We start from the raw sequence: 22,035 nt of genomic DNA, 5'->3' as shown, positions 1-22,035 counted from the left end.
CCCGCTGTCCCTGCCTACTTGCCTCAAAGGCCCTGATCCTTACTAAGTTTGAACATGGAACAATAGACAAGACAAATGCAAAACAATACAGCAAGGTTAGAGCTCAGCAACAAGAGGGCAACACAGTACAAAACGTAATCCAGGAGAAAAGTCAGAATAGAAGTCAGAATACCAAGTACACAAATGCAGGAAGAAACTCTAGATCAAGACACACTAGTAAACTAAGCTCTATGGCAGGCAGGTTGTGGTAGATAGGGAAGGATACTTATGGGGCCTGGAGTCCCAGCCCCAGGTGTGATTGGGGCTAAGACTCAACCCAAGGACACATCTGATCAGTCAGCGTTATCACATTCCAAACCACCTTAGGCCGCTCAGCGCCGTGGCCATACAAAGGGAGTGCCCCCGCCGGACGAGCCGGTTGTCCGGGACGCTGTCAGCACAATCCCTGCACCCGGCCAGGTTGGTTGCTAGGGACACCATCGTCAGGGGGCTGGCAGCATGTCCCAGAGGTGCGGGGAGCTGGCTGGCTTCTGACAAGAGTATTATTAATGCCAATGTTATATGATTGTACCTGGAAGCAATGTTACTCTTTGCCTGAGGCATCATAGCAGCAAGAATCACTGTGCTGCTTGAACACATTGAGCGGGCTGAATATAATGTTTTTTTCCTATGCTTATTCTTGCTAACTGTTTAATAATAAATGTCTATATGATGTTCATTTTATTTGGTGCCTGACATTCCGAGTCTCAAAATAAAATATAATCAGATAATATGCATATGAAATGTGTAAACTATTACAGCAATAATAAAGATATATGTGGATGAGTTTAGCACTGAGAGCTATTACTGCTGTGCCAATGAGTCACATTCTACCCCAGGCTGCACATGGAGGTGCCTAATGTTTCCTTGTATACTCAGCAATTATTAATAGCCAGACTCTTGTAGTGTAAGTCGCTGGAAGAGTGATGCATGTGACAATAATATCAATTTTTACTATAATCACTATGTCTTATTTGTTACCAGACACTTATCATTTTCTCACCCATCCATATTCTGCAATCCCCTCAATAAGGCCATACATTTCATTGACACATAATTAAATCATAGGAATATTAGATGACACAGAAGACTTTTATGATTCGATAGAGGTCACAGAACACTGCATTAACGTAAGATCAAAAGAAAGAATGAGGAGGTCAATGAATCTACGGACTGATATGATTTCCTGGCCATTATGAATATACTTTAGCGCTGAATAATGAGAAATCAAATCCTTATTCTTATCATCTAATTCTCATATTTATTAAGAGGCGTCCATCTCTTTACAAGTTGTGACATCCTTGGCTGTCTGGGCACTGGAATAAAAATCTATGGTGGCTGATTGTAGCTTAGGCCAGCTTCTGGGGTAAGTTATTGTAAATCTGCTGGGCTGTGAGAGGCTGATAAACCATGCCCACACAAAAAAAAATGTGCTAAAATGTGTTAATTTTTCTATAAAATACTTTACTATATGTAAAAAAAAAAATTATACGGTGATCCTCGTCACTTCTCATACTTGCATTTCCCATGTAAAATGGAGAATATTCTTTTATAACTTTGCATTGTGCTAGGGACCCTAACAAACTTTGATCTAGCTTTGTAAGTTTTATGCTTTATTTCTAAGACTGTGCTCTACTTTGCCTTTGTTCTACTAACTGTCGCCAGCTATTACCATCAGTTCACACTATAGCTCATTTCTGGCATTAAAGAGAGTATTATTAATTTTTTTAGCATTACATTTGTATTTATTATTATTTATTTTTTAATAATGTTCGATAGCATTTGAAGCTCTGATTCTAATGTTGTTTTTATTTTATTGCTATCCCCCTCTTTATTTCTGAGATGTAGGAATTTTACTATTTTTCAAACAGGTGGGAACTCTATTTTGAATAGAGGTTTGAAGGTTGAATGGTGGACTGGTTTGAGCCTGATTCATGCTCATCAGTCTCATATTTACACCCCATCATCCTAATATACACTACCGTTCAAAAGTTTGGGGTCACCCAAACAATTTTGTGTTTTCCATGAAAAGTCACACTTCATCACCACCATACAATGTGAAATGAATCAAGTCAAGACATTGACAAGGTTAGAAATAATGATTTGTATTTGAAATAACATTGTTTTGACATCAAACTTTGCTTTCGTCAAAGAATCCACCTTTTGCAGCAATTCCAGCATTGCACACCTTTGGCATTCTAGCTGTTAATCTGTTGAGGTAAGCTGGAGAAATTGCACCCCACGCTTCTAGAAGCAGCTCCCACAAGTTGGATTGGTTGGATGGGCACTTCTGGCGTACCATACGGTCAAGCTGCTCCCACAACAGCTCAATGGGGTTCAGATCTGGTGACTGCGCTGGCCACTTCATTACCGATAGAATACCAGCTGCTGCTTCTGCTGTAAATAGTTATTGCACAATTTGGAAGTGTGTTTAGGGTCACTGTCCTGTTGTAGGATGAAATTGGCTCCAATCAAGCGTTGTCCACTCGGTATGGCATGGCGTTGCAAAATTGAGTGATAGCCTTCCTTATTCAGAATCCCTTTTACCCTGTACAAATCTCCCACCTTACCAGCACCAAAGCAACCCCAGACCATCACATTACCTCACCATGCTTAACAGATGGTGTCAGACATTCTTCCAGCATCTTTTCATTTGTTCTGTATCTCACAAACGTTCTTCTTTGTGATCCAAACACCTCAAAACTTGGATTCATCCGTCCACAACACTTTTTTCCAGTCTTCCTCTGTCCAATGTCTGTGTTCTTTTGCCCATCTTAATCTTTTTCTTTTATTGGCCAGTCTCAGATATGGCTTTTTCTTTGCCACTCTGCCCTGAAGGCCAAGATCCTGCAGCCGCCTCTTCACTGTAGATGTTGACACTGGTGTTTTGCGGGTACTATTTAATGAAGATGCCAGTTGGGGACCTGTGAGGCGTCTGTTTCTCAAACTAGAGACTCTAATGTGCTTATCTTCTTGCTAAGTTGTGCAACGCGGCCTTCCACTTCTTTTTCTGCTCTGGTTAGAGCCTGTTTGTGCTGTCCTCTGAAGGGAATAGTACACACCGTTGTAGGAAATCTTCAATTTCTTAGCAATTTCTCGCATGGAATAGCCTTCATTTCTAAGAACAAGAATAGACTGTCGAGTTTCAGATGAAAGTTCTCTTTTTCTGGCCATGTTGAGCGTTTAATTGACCCCACAAATGTGATGCTCCAGAAACACAATCTGCTCAAAGGAAGGTCAGTTTTGTAGCTTCTGTAACGAGCTAGACTGTTTTCAGATGTGTGAACATGATTGCACAAGGGTTTTCTAATCATGAATTAGCCTTCTGAGCCAATGAGCAAACACATTGTACCATTAGAACACTGGAGTGATAGTTGCTGGAAATGGGCCTTTATACACCTACAGTATGTAGATATTGCACGAAAAAACAGACATTTGCAGCTAGAATAGTAATTTACCACATTAGCAATGTATAGAGTGTATTTGTTTAAAGTTAGGACTAGTTTAAAGTTATCTTCATTGAAAAGTACAGTGCTTTTCCTTCAAAAATAAGGACATTTCAATGTGACCCCAAATTTTTAAACGGTAGTGTATGTCCCCTCAGCCTTATATTAATTCCCCTTGAGCCTGTTAATACCCTTATTGAACTGAAGTTCCCGCCCATCTAACCATTCAGGAAAAGTTCATATAGTCAACCAAAATTGCCATATGTCACTAACAGTGTTGGTATCTGGGACCCAAAGCTACAAAGGGATATAAGAAACTATTTTTTTTATACCAGAACAAAAAAAAATTACTATGTGATTTTATCTTTCACAATTTTATTTGAAAGCTGTCAAAAGATGAGATCAGTCTGGAGAAACTCCTGAAATCCTTAGATAAAGCCAGCGTGGCTCACTCAGTAGATCAGCACATTGTCCAACCAATTACAGGAGACAGGCTTCTTTATAGTCTGACCAATCCTGAAGGGGTTGTCTTGCGAGCAGAAGGTGGCAAAAGCCTTCTGTTCACCGGCAGGTGTAGCTGTGATGATTGTGACTTAGCCCTGCCCACCCCATCTCCGAAAGACTAACTTCTGAGTCATGGGGAGAAATTTATCAAGGGCTTTGCGCCTATTTTTTAGGTGAATAATTGTTTTTTTTCGCCCAGTGTTGGTCTAAGTTCTATTTCTGAACCAGTATTTGACAGGCGAATTTTTTTAGATGACTTTTTTAAAATCTGCCTGTTTTGAGTATTCACCCAAAAGTTTGCTTAATCTGGGATTAGCGCCCAATTTATCATTTGCAACTTTTTAATAAGTCGCAAATACAGGTGCAGGTCTATGTCTGGTCAGTACCAGATAAATATGCTTGCGCAATTTTTGCATTTTGTGCGACTTTTTTTGTGACTTTTTACTTAGATGCATTTACTATGGCAGTGCTACATGTTAATAAATCAGTCACAAGATATTGGAACAAAATACACACCAATCCCCATTAGAATATTTGCACACATTAGACTCCTTAGTAAATGTCCCTTATGGTATCTAAGAAAGTGAATGCTATGGGTAAGATTAGAGATGAGCGAATCTCAAGCATGCTCGAGTCGATCCAAACCTGAACGTTCGGCATTAGATTAGCGGTGGCTGCTGAAGTTGGATTAAGCCCTAAGGCTATGTGGAAATCATGGATATAGTCATTGGCTGCAGGGCCGCATCTGCCATGAGGCGATGTGAAGTGTTCGCCTCAGGCGGCAGGTCATAGGACTCTGCAGGGGGCGGCACTGGCCGCCCCTGCACAGTAAGCAGCCATGCATATATTACCTGCAGTACGCGGCGCAGGCAGAGGGGGCACGCAGGAGCCGGGCTGGGGGAAGTGCGGGAGCTGGTGCAGAGCGCGGCAGTGAAGGAGCTGAAGGCGCACATGTCTGAGCATTGTGCCTGAGCTCATGTGTCGGCAGCAGCAGCAGCGTGAGGCTGGTGGTGGTCGGGAAGGAGGAGGAGGCTGTGTGGTGCAGTGCCCTGTCTGCAGCAGCTTCCTGTACATGTACTGCAGGCTCTGTGTGTGGGGGAGCCCAGGAGACACTGCCGCCTGCAAAAGCATCCAGCTGACACGTGTCTCCACGTGAAGAGGTGGCTGATTGTGGTTTCTGTAGCGCTGCTGCTGGAGGACAGGGAGCACCACTACTGATGTAGGTAGTGTGATTTGGGGGGTTGCTGAATGACTGGGGGCCCACTGATAGAGGATTTACTTGCCCCCGGCCAGTCCCCGGTATGTCCGACAAGCCCCGCCCCCTGATGATAAGCCCCGCCCCCTGTGCAGCCCGCGGGTTGTATGTTAACTCGCACTGCAAGTTAGAGATCACCCAGCTATACAATATACTGTATAAGTGAGGTCACCCACCATATTGTATGACTGAGGTCACCCAGCTATCCAGCATCTTATACTAAGTATTATGTGATCACCCAGCTTTCCCAGTGTCCTGTTCTCAGTATAATGGGAGTTACCCAGCTTTCCCAGTATAATGTGGTCACTCAGCTTTCCCAGTGTCCTGTTGTCAGTATAATGTGGCCACCCAGCTTTCCCAGTGTCCTGTTGTCAGTATAATGTGGTCACCCAGCTTTCCCAATGTCCTGTTGTCAGTATAATGTGGCCACCCAGCTTTCCCAGTGTCCTGTTCTCAGTATAATGTGGTCACCCAGCTTTTCCAGTGTCCTGTTCTCAGTATAATGTGGTCACCCGGCTTTTCCAATGTCCTGTTGTCAGTATAATGTTGTCACCCAGCTTTCCCAGTGTCCTGTTCTCAGTATAATGGGGTCACCCAGCTTTCCCAATGTCCTGTTCTCAGTATAATGTGGTCACCCAGCTTTTCCAGTGTCCTGTTCTCAGTATAATGTGGTCACCCAGCTTTCCCAGTGTCCTGTTCTCAGTATAATGGAGGTCACCCAGCTTTCCCAGTGTCCTGTTGTCAGTATAATGTGGTCACCCAGCTTTCCCAATGTCCTGTTGTCAGTATAATGTGGCCACCCAGCTTTCCCAGTGTCCTGTTCTCAGTATAATGTGGTCACCCAGCTTTTCCAGTGTCCTGTTCTCAGTATAATGTGGTCACCCGGCTTTCCCAATGTCCTGTTGTCAGTATAATGTTGTCACCCAGCTTTCCCAGTGTCCTGTTCTCAGTATAATGGGGTCACCCAGCTTTCCCAATGTCCTGTTCTCAGTATAATGTGGTCACCCAGCTTTTCCAGTGTCCTGTTCTCAGTATAATGTGGTCACCCAGCTTTCCCAGTGTCCTGTTCTCAGTATAATGGAGGTCACCCAGCTTTTCCAGTGTCCTGTTCTCAGTATAATGTGGTCACCCAGCTTTCCCAGTGTCCTGTTCTCAGTATAATGTGGTCACCCAGCTTTCCCAGTGTCCTGTTCTCAGTATAATGGAGGTCACCCAGCTTTTCCAGTGTCCTGTTGTCAGTATAATGTGGCCACCGAGCTTTCCCAGTGTCCTGTTGTCAGTATAATGTGGCCACCCAGCTTTCCCAGTGTCCTGTTGTCAGTATAATGGGGTCACCTAGCTTTCCCAGTGTCCTGTTCTCAGTATAATGGGGTCACCCAGCTTTCCCAATGTCCTGTTGTCAGTATAATGGGGTCACCCAGCTTTCCCAGTGTCCTGTTCTCAGTATAATGTGGTCACCCAGCTTTTCCAGTGTCCTGTTCTCAGTATAATGTGGTCACCCAGCTTTCCCAGTGTCCTGTTCTCAGTATAATGTGGTCACCCATCTTATACTCAGTATGCCAATGTCCCGACCTAGTAATGCTAGCTGGTGTGAAACAACTCCCAGCATGCCCAGATAGATGGAAGTTGTAATTTTTCACCACCTGGAGAGTCACAGGAAAGGGGATGCACTAACATTTACACATGTGCATTTTTGTTGCGTTTCGTCTTGATTCTAAATGGGAGACAAGAGAGTTCCTCAAGCAAGACAAAAAAAAACACATGTGCGTTCACACGTACAGGATCTGCAGCAGATTTGATGGCGCAGATTTGAAGAAACGAGAAATTGAACGACTCTGAAGAGAGAAGACGTCACCTGTGAGTCACTGGATGTAACTGCACCCTGATCACTATACTGTCACTGTGTGGGGGTAATGCTGGACTCTATATGCTAGTTTTTTTTCGTAGCAGTACTGGTGGTATTTATCAGTCATTAAGATGGGGTAGTGTGTTCAGGATGTCGTGGTATTTTTCCCTTGTGTAGTAATAATATTGGTATAATATTTTGTCACTATGGGGTGGTGATATGCAGTCATTATGTAGTGGTATTAGGTTTTTATATGATGTTGATCTCAGTATAGGGGGGGGAGGGCGCTATTTCAGTTTTCGCCTCAGGCAGCAAAAAAGCTAGAATCGGCCCTGATTGGCTGTATCCATGTTTTCCAGACAACCTTAGAGCTTTATCCAAGTTCAGAAGCCCCCGCTAATCAAATGCCAAACGTTCGGGTTTGGATCGACTCGAACCCGAACCCGGTTCGCTCATCTCAAGTTAAGATCTGTTGCGATCAAAAAGTGTCAGTTTGACCTGCTGCTGATTCTATGTGAAGGTAAATAAAATAATTTTTGGACTTGACCAAGCTGCCGGAATTCTCTTCTACTATCAGTAAACTTGTCCTATCCATATACAGGTCATAAAACTTTGTGCTGTCTGGGGACCGGAATGGTCTTACCTGTTCTCCTCCTGAGCGCTCCACTTCCTCCCTGGCCATCTCTAAAGTATACTCTCTGAGATGAGATAGAGTGAGTATCCGTGTCGCAGTGACATCGGGTGCAGGTTTGGTTTTGCCTGTACACAGTGTTCGCAACATTAACCCCCCCCCCCCCCCTTATTTTGGAAAGTGTTCTTCTGAGATGACTACAGGGGGGAATTGGATCAAAACAGGTGAGACCTTTACGTGCTTGCTTTATAACTCACATATTACGTGTACATTGCTGGGAAATTAAAGTGACTCTGTACCCACAATCTGACCCCCCCAAACCGCTTGTACCTTCAGATAGCTGTTTTTAATCCAAGATCTGTCCTGGGGTCCGTTCGGCAGGGGATGCAGTTATTGTCCTAAAAACAACTTTTAATCCTACAGCGCTGTGTCTAACGGCCGGGGCTTACATTTGTATATGCATTAGGCTGGCACAACCTCTCCTTCCCTCCTCCCCGCCCTTCTCATGATTAGGGATGATCCAGGAACATTTACTGCTGTTTGAGCTTTGCACAGGTGTCTTAACGATCCAGCCCATGTTCATTATGCACACAGAAGGGGAATAGGGAGCAATCTGCCTGGATCATTCCTAATGATGAGGAGGGTGGGGAGGAAGGACAGAGAGGTGGTGCCAGCCTAATGCATATACTAATGTAAGCCCCGGCTGTTAGACACAGCATTGCCGAATTAAAAGTAGTTTTTAAACAATAACTGCATCACCTGCCGAACGGACCCCAGGACAGATCTTGGATTAAAAGCAGTTATCCGAAGGTACAAGTGGTTTGGGGGGGACAGATTGTGGGTACAGAGTCATTTTAATATTAATATGAGGTCAGGATGATAATCCTTGACTGTTACAGGGTTTGATGATTCTGCTCAATCTCCCAGACATATAAGTAGACTTTTAAAGTAACATATAATGATTGGACAAATAGACCACCTGCAGACTACACCGCACTCCACTAACAAGCAGGCAGTGTCTGTGTATACGTCCTCATCACTCAAATCCCATCAATCTTAAAGCCAATATACAGCAGTCACGCACTTCAGTCACATCAATAGCAGACAATTATACAGCTAAGAGCTCCTTTATGAATTGTCCAGAGTCTGTGGTCCATGCTCACTATGGTTTCAAAATAATCTTAGTTGCAAAGTTGTTGTTTTTTTCTTAGCTGGACCTAGTCCCTTCAATTATAGTAATGATTCTATACCCCACGATAATGAATGCCTCCAGCAACCTACAATATGGTCATTTCCAGAAGCAGATCCACAAAATAATCTTGTAATGCAAAAGTTGTAATGAAATAGTAAATTAGATCATAGGTGGAAGGTACAATCATATACAGGGAACCATGTTAGTTTTATAAATTAACAATTCCATGTTCTAATCTGTCTATATAGTATATGTTTCAGTATAGCACCGAGCCCTTCTACAGATAGTAAAACATTAATTTGGGCCTCTTTCCCACAGTGCAATCACTATTTTGAATTTGCATTTTAAGTCTATGTTTACATTATGTAAGAGACTGGCCGTTCCGTGACCCGGCCGGGATCACGGAACGGCCGGTCTCAGAAAAGATCATCCCGGTCGGTTTTGCAGTACCATCCGGATGATTTTTTGCGCCGCAAAGTTCTGATGCGGGCACATCTGTGTGCGCCCGCATCAGAACTGCCCACAGCACACTATTGAGCGTGCGGCCTGAGCCGCACACTCCATGGTGTGCACTAACAAGGCATGTCAGTTGTTTGTGGCGCTGCGAGGGATCATGGCCGGAGCTTATACTATGTGTATACGCTCCGGCCTGGATCCCTTAGATGGCAAGGTTATGTATATTTTCATAATAATCACGATGTTGTTGCAATGTGCAACAACGGCCGTGGTTTTACAAAAAATATACGTTGTGTGAACATAGCCTAAGGGTCTATTTACACTTAGTAAAAGTGGTGGAATTTCAAGCAGAGCCCGCCTGAAATTCAGCCTTTCACATTGATTCAATACAATGCCTCACGCCCCTCCACCTCTTTCCGTCCAAAGAATTGACATCTCTGATTCTGATTCTCCAGCCAATACAATGCTTTGGATAAGTTATCCTGCACATCTTTTGCTTAGATTTCCGCCTGTGCACATTCTCACGTCTTCTTCTTGCAGGTCTTCTTTCACTTTCAACAGATTCTCAGCCATCCTTGAAGCTTTTGTGCCACATTTTTTTTTTGCGCCACACTCATTGTCCCCCAAATCCTTCTAAATCATCCCAATAGTTTCTGCAAAGTAATATTTATGCTCAACACAAAACATTATACAGAATCATTGCTTTAACTGCTCCGTCATTTTAAATGCCACAGCCACACAGTACACATGCTTATTCAATGGTGTGTAGTGCCCCCAATGACTAGCACAGTGAAGTCGTAATTGTCAATGCATGCACATTCAAGTCCTCTCTCCTGGGCTGCCACACATTGCCCAAACAGTTCCTATTAAACTAACAATGGCAGGATACTTTCTAGACAGTAAAACACCTATAAAGCCTAGGATGAAAGGATATGTGCTACCATCAGTGGCGGATTATAATGTGATTATTAGTGGTGACATCAGTCAGTATGCGGTGGTGTTAGAATGTGGTGACATTAGTCAGTATGCGGTGGTATTAGTCAGTATGTTTTAGTGGTGTTAGTCAGTATGTGGTGGTGTTAGTCAGTATGTGGTGACATCAATGCCACCACATACTGACTGTCAGCAGACACTGACTAATGTCAGCACATACTGACTAGTCAGTATGTGGTGGTATTGTTCAGTATGCGGTGGTATTAGTCAGTATGCGGTGGTATTAGTAAGTATGTGGTGACATTAGTCAGCATGCGGGGGTATTAGTCAGTATGCGGTGGTATTAGTCACAGCAAAGGACCAGATGAGGTGGCAAGATGTTTATGGGGGGGGGGGGGGGGCAGGTTTGGTGGACAGCCCGGGGCCCAGGGTACATTTTTAATCCGCCACTGGCTACCATGAATATTTCTTCCCAATATCCTGAACTCCAAACAGACTATACCAATCTTTGATATTGGGAAACCCAAAAAAGTAAATGTAGTCACTCAACAATGAACAATATAACAATATAATATGTTCTCATGTTTTGAGGGCGTCCAAATGGTCAGACCCCCACCGATCAGCTTGTTTTGGATAACTTCTCGAGATGGGAATACCCCTTTAAGTCTGTCTTGCAGAGGATCTCTGTAATTCTGGAAAGTAGAGCCCCTTGACTTGACTTGATACAATGTAATATGTATGACCCAGCTTTTTATATAAAACAAGATTGATTTAAACAGTATGTCATGAATGCCTGTATTCCAGTTCCAAAGAAGCTACATAAACAGATTAAGGATTATATACATTATATATTCATGCTTTCTATATGTGGTAAGATCATGCTCTTTATATTGTGTTTCCCTTTAGCGTATCAGATTATGATGATTCCCTCATATAATGTTCTCTGACTCATATATCAGGCTGTGGCAAGTATTGTTCATTCATAAATCATGGGAAACAGAGCATCTTAGCCATGTTATTCGATACCCAGGAAGCATGCTCCATAATGATGTAGACATATTTTATTGAAGGCTTTAGGCAGGATCCATAAAGACTAATGCTGATGTCCAGCTGCAGGCGTTCCCATCTTTTCTGTTCTTTCTTCTGCTGAAATGAGTATTAGATTACACTACTATTACATTAATATAATGCTCTTCTGACCATTTTCATTTTTGACTACAATGTTATAATGGAGCAGATTTCCATTTCTGTAGTTTGACCAGTATTCAATCTACATTAGTAGACATGAATTTTAAAACTGGAAATGAAATTCTTCAAGTGTATGATATGCAGAGTTGTATCTCAGAAGAGATCACAGGAACCAAAGGAGAACCCATAGGAGGGTCAGCGCAGGTCGACGTCCAGGAGACCAGCGAAATCACAGTAGGAGCATCACACAACGATGTGACTCAATTGTTCTGTTTAATAGCACATTGCGTTTCGGTCTGTCTATTGGCTCACAGACCTTTATCAAGCTTGCCCCCTCCCTCCTTTTGTTTCCTCCTAGAGGTGTATGATGATATAAACCAGCCTATGGACTAAATGGTTCTGAAATATGATAGGGTAAGCCATCCTATAGACTAATTGGTTCCGAAATATGATAGTGTAAGCCATCCTATAGACTAATTGGTTCCGAAATATGATAGTGTAAGCCAGCCTATAGACTAAATGGTTCTGAAATATGATAGGGTAAGCCATCCTATAGACTAATTGGTTCTGAAATATGATAGTGTAAGCCATCTTATAGACTAATTGGTTTCCGAAATATAATAGTGTAAGCCATCTTATAGACTAATGGTTCTGGAATATAATAGTGTAAGCCATCTTATAGACTAATGGTTCTGGAATATAATAGTGTAAGCCAGCCTATAGACTAATTGGTTCTGAAATATAATACTGTAAGCCAGCTTATAGACTAATGGTTCTAGAATATAAATAGTGTAAGCCATCCTATAGACAAATTGGTTCTGGAATATAATAGTGTAAGCCATCTTATAGACTAATGGTTCTGGAATATAATAGTGTAAGCCAGCCTATAGAATAAATGGTTCTGGAATTTAATAGTGTAAGCCATCCTATAGAATAAATGTTTCTGGAATATAATAGTGTAAGACATCCTATAGACTAATTGGTTCTAGAATATAATAGTGTAAGCCAGCCTATAGAATAAATGTTTCTGGAATATAATAGTGTAAGACATCCTATAGACTAATTGGTTCTGGAATATAATAGTGTAAGCCAAGTTATAGACTAATGGTTCTGGAATATAATAGTGTAAACCAGATTATAGACTAATGGTTCTGGAATATAATTGTGTAAGACAGCCTATAGAATAATTGGTTCTGGAATATAATAGTGTAAGACATCCTATAGACTAATTGGTTCTGGAATATAATAGTGTAAGCCAGTTTATAGACTTATGGTTCTGGAATATAATAGTGTAAGACAAGTTATAGACTAATGGTTTTGGAATATAATAGTGTAAACCAGTTTATAGACTAATGGTTCTGGAATAGAATAGTGTAAGCCAGCTCATAGACTAATGGTTTTGGAATATAATAGTGTAAGCCAGTTTATAGACTAATGGTTCTGGAATATAATAGTGTAAGCCATCTTATAGACTAATGGTTCTGGAATATAATAGTGTAAACCAGATTATAGACTAATGGTTCTGGAATATAATTGTGTAAGACAGCCTATAGAATAATTGGTTCTGGAATATAATAGTGTAAGACATCCTATAGACTAATTGGTTCTGGAATATAATAGTGTAAGCCAGTTTATAGACTTATGGTTCTGGAATATAATAGTGTAAGACAAGTTATAGACTAATGGTTTTGGAATATAATAGTGTAAGCCAGTTTATAGACTAATGGTTCTGGAATAGAATAGTGTAAGCCAGCTCATAGACTAATGGTTTTGGAATATAATAGTGTAAGCCAGTTTATAGACTAATGGTTCTGGAATATAATAGTGTAAGCCATTTTATAGACTAATGGTTCTGGAATATAATACTGTAATCCAGTTTATAGACTAATGATTCTGGAATATAATAGTGTAAGACAGTATATAGACTAATGGTTTTGGAATATGAGAGTGTAGGCCATCCTTTAGACTAATGGTTCTGGAATATGAGAGTGTAAGCCATCCTATAGACTAATGGTTCTGGAATATGAGAGTGTAGGCCATCCTATAGACTAATGGTTCTGGAATATGAGAGTGTAAGCCATCCTATAGACTAATGGTTCTGGAATATGAGAGTGTGGGCCATCCTATAGACTAATGGTTCTGGAATATGAGAGTGTTGGCCATCCTATAGACTAATGGTTCTGGAATATGAGAGTGTAGGCCATCATATAGACTAATGGTTCTGGAATATGAGAGTGTAGGCCATCCTATAGACTAATGGTTCTGGAATATGAGAGTGTAGGCCATCCTATAGACTAATGGTTCTGGAATATGAGAGTGTAGGCCATCCTATAGACCAGTGATTTTCAACCTTTTTTGAGCCGCGGCACACTTTTTATACTTAAAAAATCCCGGGGCACACCACCAACCAAAATGGCACAAAATGACACTAAAACAGTACATATTATACATATAGTTCTCCCCCCTACTTCTCTCCTGTGCTTCTCTCCACCATACTTCTCCCCCCGCTTCTCTCCTGTGCTTCTCTCCACCATGATTCTCCCCCCTGCTTCTCGCCTGTGCTTCTCTCCCCCATGCTTCTCTCCTGTGCTTCTCTCCACTATACTTCTCTCCTGTGCTTCTCTCCACCATACTTCTCCCCCCTGCTTCTCTCCTGTGCTTCTCTCTCCCATGCTTCTCTACTGTGCTTCTCTCCCCCATGCTTCTCTACTGTGCTTCTCTCCCCCATGCTTCTCTCCTGTGCTTCTCTCCACCATACTTCTCCCCCCTGCTTCTCTCCACCATACTTCTCCCCCATGCTTCTCTCCTGTGCTTCTCTCCACCATACTTCTCCCCCCTGCTTCTCTCCTGTGCTTCTCTCCCCCATGCTTCTCTCCTGTGTTTCTCTCCACCATACTTCTCCCCGTGCTTCTCTACTGTGCTTCTCTCCTGTGCTTCTCTCCCCCATGCTTCTCTTCTGTGCTTCTCTCCACCATACTTCTCCCCCCTGCTTCTCTCCTGTTATTCTCTCCCCCATGCTTCTCTCCTGTGCTTCTCTCCCCCATGCTTCTCTCCTGTGCTTCTCTCCACCATACTTCTCCCCCCTGCTTCTCTCCTGTGCTTCTCTCCCCCCTGCTTCTCTCCTGTGCTTCTCTCCCCCATGCTTCTCTCCTGTGCTTCTCTCCATCATACTTCTCCCCCTGCTTCTCTCCTGTGCTTCTCTCCCCCATGCTTCTCTCCTGTGCTTCTCTCCACCATACTTCTCCCCCATGCTTCTCTCCTGTGCTTCTCTCCCCCATGCTTCTCTCCTGTGGTTCTCTCCACCATACTTCTCCCCCCTGCTTCTCTCCTGTGCTTCTCTCCACCATACTTCTCCCCCATGCTTCTCTCCTGTGCTTCTCTCCCCCATGCTTTTCTCCTGTGCTTCTCTCCACCATACTTCTCCCCCTGCTTCTCTCCTGTGCTTCTCTCCCCCATGCTTCTCTCATGTGCTTCTCTCCCCCATGCTTCTCTCCTGTGCTTCTCTCCATCATACTTCTCCCCCCTGCTTCTCTCCTGTGCTTCTCTCCCCCATGCTTCTCCCCTGTGCTTCTCTCCCCCATGCTTCTCTCCTGTGCTTCTCTCCACCATACTTCTCCCCCCTGCTTCTCTCCTGTGCTTCTCTCCACCATACTTCTCCCCCCTGCTTCTCTCCTGTGCTTCTCTCCCCCATGCTTCTCTCCTGTGCTTCTCTCCCCCATGCTTCTACCCCCTGCTTCTCTCCTGTGCTTCTCTCCCCCATGCTTCTCTCCTGTGCTTCTCTCCACCATACTTCTCCCCCATGCGTCTCTCCTGTGCTTCTCTCCCCCATGCTTCTCTCCTGTGGTTCTCTCCATCATACTTCTCCCCCCTGCTTCTCTCCTGTGCTTCTCTCCACCATACTTCTCCCCCATGCTTCTCTCCTGTGCTTCTCTCCCCCATGCTTCTCTCCTGTGCTTCTCTCCACCATACTTCTCCCCCCTGCTTCTCTCCTGTGCTTCTCTCCACCATACTTCTCCCCCCTGCTTCTCTCCTGTGCTTCTCTCCCCCATGCTTCTCTCCTGTGCTTCTCTCCCCCATGCTCCTCTCCTGTGCTTCTCTCCACCATACTTCTCCCCCCTGCTTCTTTCCTGTGCTTCTCTGCCCCATGCTTCTCTCCTGTGCTTCTCTTTCCCATGCTTCTCTCCTGTGCTTCTCTCCATCATACTTCTCCCCCATGCTTCTCTCCTGTGCTTCTCTCCCCCATGCTTCTCCCCTGTGCTTCTCTCCCCCATGCTTCTCTCCTGTGCTTCTCTCCACCATACTTCTCCCCCCTGCTTCTCTCCTGTGCTTCTCTCCCCCATGCTTCTCTCCTGTGGTTCTCTCCACCATACTTCTCCCCCCTGCTTCTCTCCTGTGCTTCTCTCCCCCATGCTTCTCTTCTGTGCTTCTCTCCCCCATGCTTCTCTTCTGTGCTTCTCTCCAGCATACTTCTCTCCCCCCTGCTTCTCTCCACCAAACTTCTCTACCCCCTGCTTCTCTCCGCTGTTTCTCTCCCCCATACCCAGGTTTCTCTCCCCCCCTTCCTCCTCACCTCCTCCGAGATGGTCGCCGCTACTGTCCGCCTCACCTACTGGCTGCCCGTAGGGCCCGGACGCGCTCCTCCAATCAGCGGAGACCGGGAGCATGGTGCGCTGTGGCGGGCCGTAGCGCACACGTTGATTGGATGGCGCAGCGCACCACACAACCGCCCACATTATAATCTGCCACTGATTGCTGCGCATTGCCGGGGAACAAAACACAGGGGCACCATAGTTTGGGGAACTTTCCCCGCGGCACATCCGACCATGTGTCGCGGCACACTGGTTGAAAATCACTGCTATAGACTAATGGGTCTGGAAAAAGATAAATGTATAACTTTCACTACAGGGTATTAAAACTAATCCTGTCTAAAAGGTAAATAGGCAAAACCAAATGCAGATTTCCAACAAACTGTTCTTGTGTCTCTTTATAACTTTTTCATTGGTTCAAGTGGTTCAAGCAATAGCTAGATATTAGGAATGCTTTTCACCTACACTACTGTCACTTAAAAAAACTTTTGACATGTCATACAGACTTCTCAAAAGTTTTGCTGGGTCAATGTCTCATTGCTGAGACTTCTATTAATCTGAGAGAACTGCACGGCTGAGCACTTGACTGCACTCGATCTGACTCTTTGCGGAAGATAAGTTCTATATTTTTTTAATGGAGCCTATCTGCTACAATTAGTCAAATTAAGCAGGCTATATTTATTAACTGGATAAATTCACCAGGCTATATTTAGCAATCGGTGAGTGTCTCAGAAAAGATATGTCTCTAACCGGCTGTGCTTAAGAGGATTTAAATTGTAAGTAAAGTCCATACATTGTAAGTAATGTATTTCCTCAAACCAATCCGTTATAATTGAAGACTTTACAGATTGTCGTTTGTGTGAAGGAAAGCGGGAACCTTGTACCACCTAGACTGTACCTAACTGGCTTCTCGCAACGTAGATTGAGAGAGGAAGATATCCGAGAGATTGCTGGGTGGTGGTATTACACAAAACAATAATCTGTTGAATCAGACCCATTCAACAGATTATTGCTCAGTGTAATAAAGACAACAATCAGCTAATGACAATAATCATCGGCTGATTGTGTCCCATTGTGCCTTTGGCTGTCCAGGCACAATGGGAATTGTAGTTTTGCAACAGCTGAAGGGCCGAAGGTTTCCCATCCCTGGCAGGGCCGGCTCCACTATGAACAATCACTTGAGACACCACTAACATTCACAAACACACATTATTGACACTGACTGACTGACTGACACAGACACTGACTGACATTGACTGACAGACTCTGACTGACTGATTGACACACACTGACAGACTGACACAGACACTGACGGACACGCTCAGACACTACACAGCAGTTAAAGCTCAGTCTTCTTCCTCTCTGTTGGGCTGCTCTACACACTGTATGGTTGAGCACCTGCTGGTCATGTGATCAGGTCCTTTATCACTCTCTTTCTGCAGGACGCTGGCAGGTCCTACTCTATCTCTGTCTTCTGATGTTCATCCCACTCACCCTGCACCACAGTGAGTGGCCTGAACATTAGAACACCGGGCCCCTCTCCCTCTCTGGGCCCCTAGAGGCATTGCGGGCCTCTTCACTTGCCCAGGTAAGCCCTGTGCTGAAGCCAGCCCTGATCTCTGGTGTAGAGGGAAGAAACCAGCTGATAAATGTGAAATAAATGTGAAATGTAAATAAATGTGAAATGACAATATTGTTACTAGGGACTATTAGTACACACGTTTGACTGGTTATTTTAACAAATCATTTAAATCATAATTTAGGTCTGGAAAACGGGCACAAACCAAGTGCCTGCCAATGTTATTTCATGGTTTGGGTAATTCTGGATAATGGTAAAGTGACTGATACGAGCCATATTTCTTAGATTGGAAAATTAGATATAAAGTAGATATTGATCCGTATATCATCCTCGGGTAGCTGGTGAAAATGAAATTTCTTCTATAACAGAATGAACATGGCTGAAGGAATGTTCTTCAAATCAATCTTTCCACTTCTGCCATGTCCCAGAGATTAATTAGCTCCAGTGTACAACATGTGATTCCTCTCCTAGGGGCAGATGATTGCTCCTCGGAAAGGCTTAGGTTAACCCGCTATGTGTTATAAGCTTCATATACATGTCTGCCACCCTCTTAGCTAACAGTATGATTAGCGCTATACATACTTGTAATTATTGTGACATTTATAGAAATCAATGGACTGTCTACACTTTTTCTATTCTATCGTGTATCGTACATAACAATGACAACTTTGCCAGAGCTCCATGGCAGCTGTATAACTGTATTACAGGCAGTTCGTGTGCATCCATAATGTTTTCCCCTAGGGAAAAATGTTACTGGCAATTTGTGACAATTGCAAGAATTCAGGTCTTTTTCTGAAAATGTTCTTTATTTACATTTGGAGCCAATACAGCTCAATTTTCTTTCAAATCAACTGGTCTCAGAAAGTTATATAGATTTGTAATTTACATCTATATAAAAATCTCCAGTCTTCCAGTACTTGTCAGCTGCTGTATGTCCTGCAGGAATTGGTGTATTCTTTTCAGTCTGACACAGTGCTCTCTGCTGCCACCTCTGTCCAGGAACTGTGCAGAGCAGAAGCAAATTCCTATAGAAAACCTTTCCTGGTCTAGACAGTTCCTGATATGGACAGACAGGGCTAGCGTCAGCACCGGGTGCTGCGCCTGGCTGTCAAACTGTGAGTGCTCATAAGGAGCACTGACAGTTATCTGATGCAGCACTAGGGGTGTTGCAGTGTCAGTGCCGCCGTCGCCCCCTTCCCCCAGCGCTCTGTCACTTTAAAAGTCCCGCTATTGGCAGCAGACATACCTCAGCACGGCTACCAATAGCGGGACTTTTAAAATGCCTTGACTGCTGCAGAGAGAAGAGGGATGTGGCAGTGCTGCGTGCTGGAGGAGAGAGCTTCCGGTGCAGACAGCTGTGTGTCGCGCTGTCTGCACCGGAACCTCTGAATAGCTGCTGCAAATCAAAGGAGACAGGGACTGCACGGGAAAGAGGTGAGTAAACGTTTTTATTGTTTTGTCTTAAGCCCCTATTCCACCAACAGATCTGACGACAGATTATCTGCCAAAGATTTGGAGCCAAACCCAGGAGTGGATTTGAAAAGAGGAGAAATCCAGTCATTCCTATATGACCTGTTCTCTGTTTATAGTCTGTTCCTGGGTTTGGCTTCAAATCTTTGGCAGATAATCTGTCGTCAGATCTGTTGGTGGAATAGGGTCTTACTCAGCATGGGCCACAGTGGGGGATTATACATAATAGGGATGAATGCTGAATGCTGCATAAGGGAAGGATATACTCTATAAGGAATGCTGGGGGGGCATACAATCCATAGGGGATGCCAGGGGAGGGCTAAACAATATATGGTAAATGCTGAAGAAGGAGGGCTATACAACACATGGGGGATGCTGTAGGGGGAGGGGCTATACAATATATGGGGGATGCTGTAGAGTGGGGACTATATAATGTAAGGGGGATGCTGTAGAGGGGGGCTATACAATATATGGGGGATGCTGTAGAGAGGGGCTATACAATATATGGGGGATGCTGTAGAGAGGGGCTATACAATATATGGGGGATGCTGAAGAAGGGGGAGTTATACTATAGGGGGGATGCTGTGGGGGGGGCTATACAATATATGGGGGATGTTGCAGAGGGGGGACTATATAATGTATGGTGGATGCTGTAGAGGGGGGAGCTATACTATAAGGGGGATGCTGTACTATATTGGAACACAGAAGGGGTCTAACTATTATATGGAAGCTCAGAGGATCTAACTACAATATGGGAGCACACAGGAGATCAACTTATTAAATGGAAGCACAGAGGGCTGTTATTACTATATGGGGGCACAGATGTGCTGGAGCAAAGAACCTAAACTGTTGCTCTTGCAGATTCTGGAGAGAAGAGTTGTTGTTCGGGCTGGATGGAAAGAAAAAGAAAAGAGCAACTCCGATCAGAGAAGACGTCACCTGTTAGTCACTGGATATAAGTCTAAAACATTTCTCAAGCATGCAAAAGGGGGCCTAACGACAAGATGGGGGCACGCAAAATATTTTGGTCTCTGTAGTACCTACTGTAGCCACGTTATTTGCTCCACAAATGGGGCCGCTTACGCTCTGTCGCCCCAGGGCCCACAGAAACCTGGAGCCGGCCCTGTGGACAGAGGTGGCACCAGAGAGCTCTGTTTCAGACTGGAAAGAAAACACCACTTCCTGCAGGACATACAGCACATGATAGGTACTGGAAGACTTGAGATTTTCAAATAGAAATAGGTTACAACATAAAAAAGTGATGTGTTTCATATATGGGGCCCTACAATCTCATTTACATGGGTCCTATATCTTTCAACCACAGTGAACAGGAGTAAATGCTGTAGTATACTCGGCTATCTCTGTCAGTCCCATAGACTATGTGAGTCCATACACACAGTGTGACTATTAATTCCCATTCTGGTGTTTATTTTGCTCTATTTGCTAAGCGTCATTTTGGATGAGATTCCTATTATTATTTGCATGTCATAAATGGTTGCCATGGAAACCTTTGTTGTCTAATGAGTATAAATGGGTGCGGTCATTTTAACTTGACAAGCATTACACTGTAATAATCTTGTGGAAAAGCAATGGAATATTAAGGACTTGTACATGCAAATAAAACACATTTAGGGTACGTTCACACTTACTGGATCCGCATCATATTTTCTGCTGCGGATCAGCAAATTTCATTTAAATAACTGAACACAGCATCAAATCTGCACCATCAAATCTGCTGCGGATTGCAGGGGAAATCCTACAAATGCATTCCCTTATTCAGGATAAAAAAGGGTTTTCCAAATATTACAATGTTATCAGATGGCATAAAACATAACTTTATTAACCCCTTTAGCACAGGACTGATTTTGGCCTTCAGGACCAGAGCCAATCTTTTAAATCCAACCAGTCTTAATTTATACTGTTGTAGCTAAGTGATGAAGTATAACTTTTCTTTCTGATTCTGAGATTTTTTTTGACATATTTTACTTTAGGTTACTGGTAGATTTTGGCCAATATGCAAAAAAAAAAAAAGAAAATTTGCATTTTTTTCACCTTAACTTTTCTGCGGTCACCGCACAGGTTTAATCATGTAATAATTTATTGCCAGCCTCATTACGCACACGGCATTACTAAATATGTGTACTTTTTTATTTTTATTGTTGTTTTGGGGGCTAAGAGGAATATATGTTAATTTTACTTTATTATTTTTTGTGTGTGTTCTTTATACACTTGAGAACATAGCTGTAAATTGAAAAAAACTGCCATTTGTTATTTGATAAGGAAGGCCACAAATAAGAATCATTATCAATTTTATGGCTGTTATTATAAAAAATGAATGGCTGTTTTTCCACTTAAAAAAACTGTGTGTGAACATAGCCTCAGAGTTTAGCTGAAGTTGTGTGATCTAGACAAAGGGTTATCAAAGTTTCTGCAACTCCCATTAACTTCTATGGAAGTTACATAAATTGGGCTTAGATCTAAACATAGCTGTACTTCACCACAGTGGGACCCGCATCCAGGGCCGCCATCAGGAATTTCAGGGCCCCATACAACCAAAGTGTCTGGGCCCCCCACATTAATAAAAAAAAATTGTTTGTTTGACCCACGCCTTGCTGGGAGGTATAATTTGGTTCAGATCAATTCTAGAGAACTGGCTCATATACTCCATTTTCCCCAGTGGCTTAAAATGTAACCTCTGTTATACAGTTATAAAATTATAGAAATTAAATGTGAACAAGGTGCAATTCAAACAGACACTTACTTGTATAGCTGCCTCTTGTGATCTGTATGCAGTGCATTATATTCACCCCTGCAACGTACAATTTATAGCGTGTCTACAAGCCCAGCGGGGCTCATTATGATGGAGACTAAAACTTATACAAGAGTGGGGTAGGGGTTCCCCTGTATTCA

Source organism: Dendropsophus ebraccatus, chromosome 11 (assembly GCF_027789765.1).
Source record: "Dendropsophus ebraccatus isolate aDenEbr1 chromosome 11, aDenEbr1.pat, whole genome shotgun sequence".
NCBI lineage: Eukaryota > Metazoa > Chordata > Amphibia > Anura > Hylidae > Dendropsophus > Dendropsophus ebraccatus.
Note: the sequence above shows the minus strand (reverse complement) of the source record.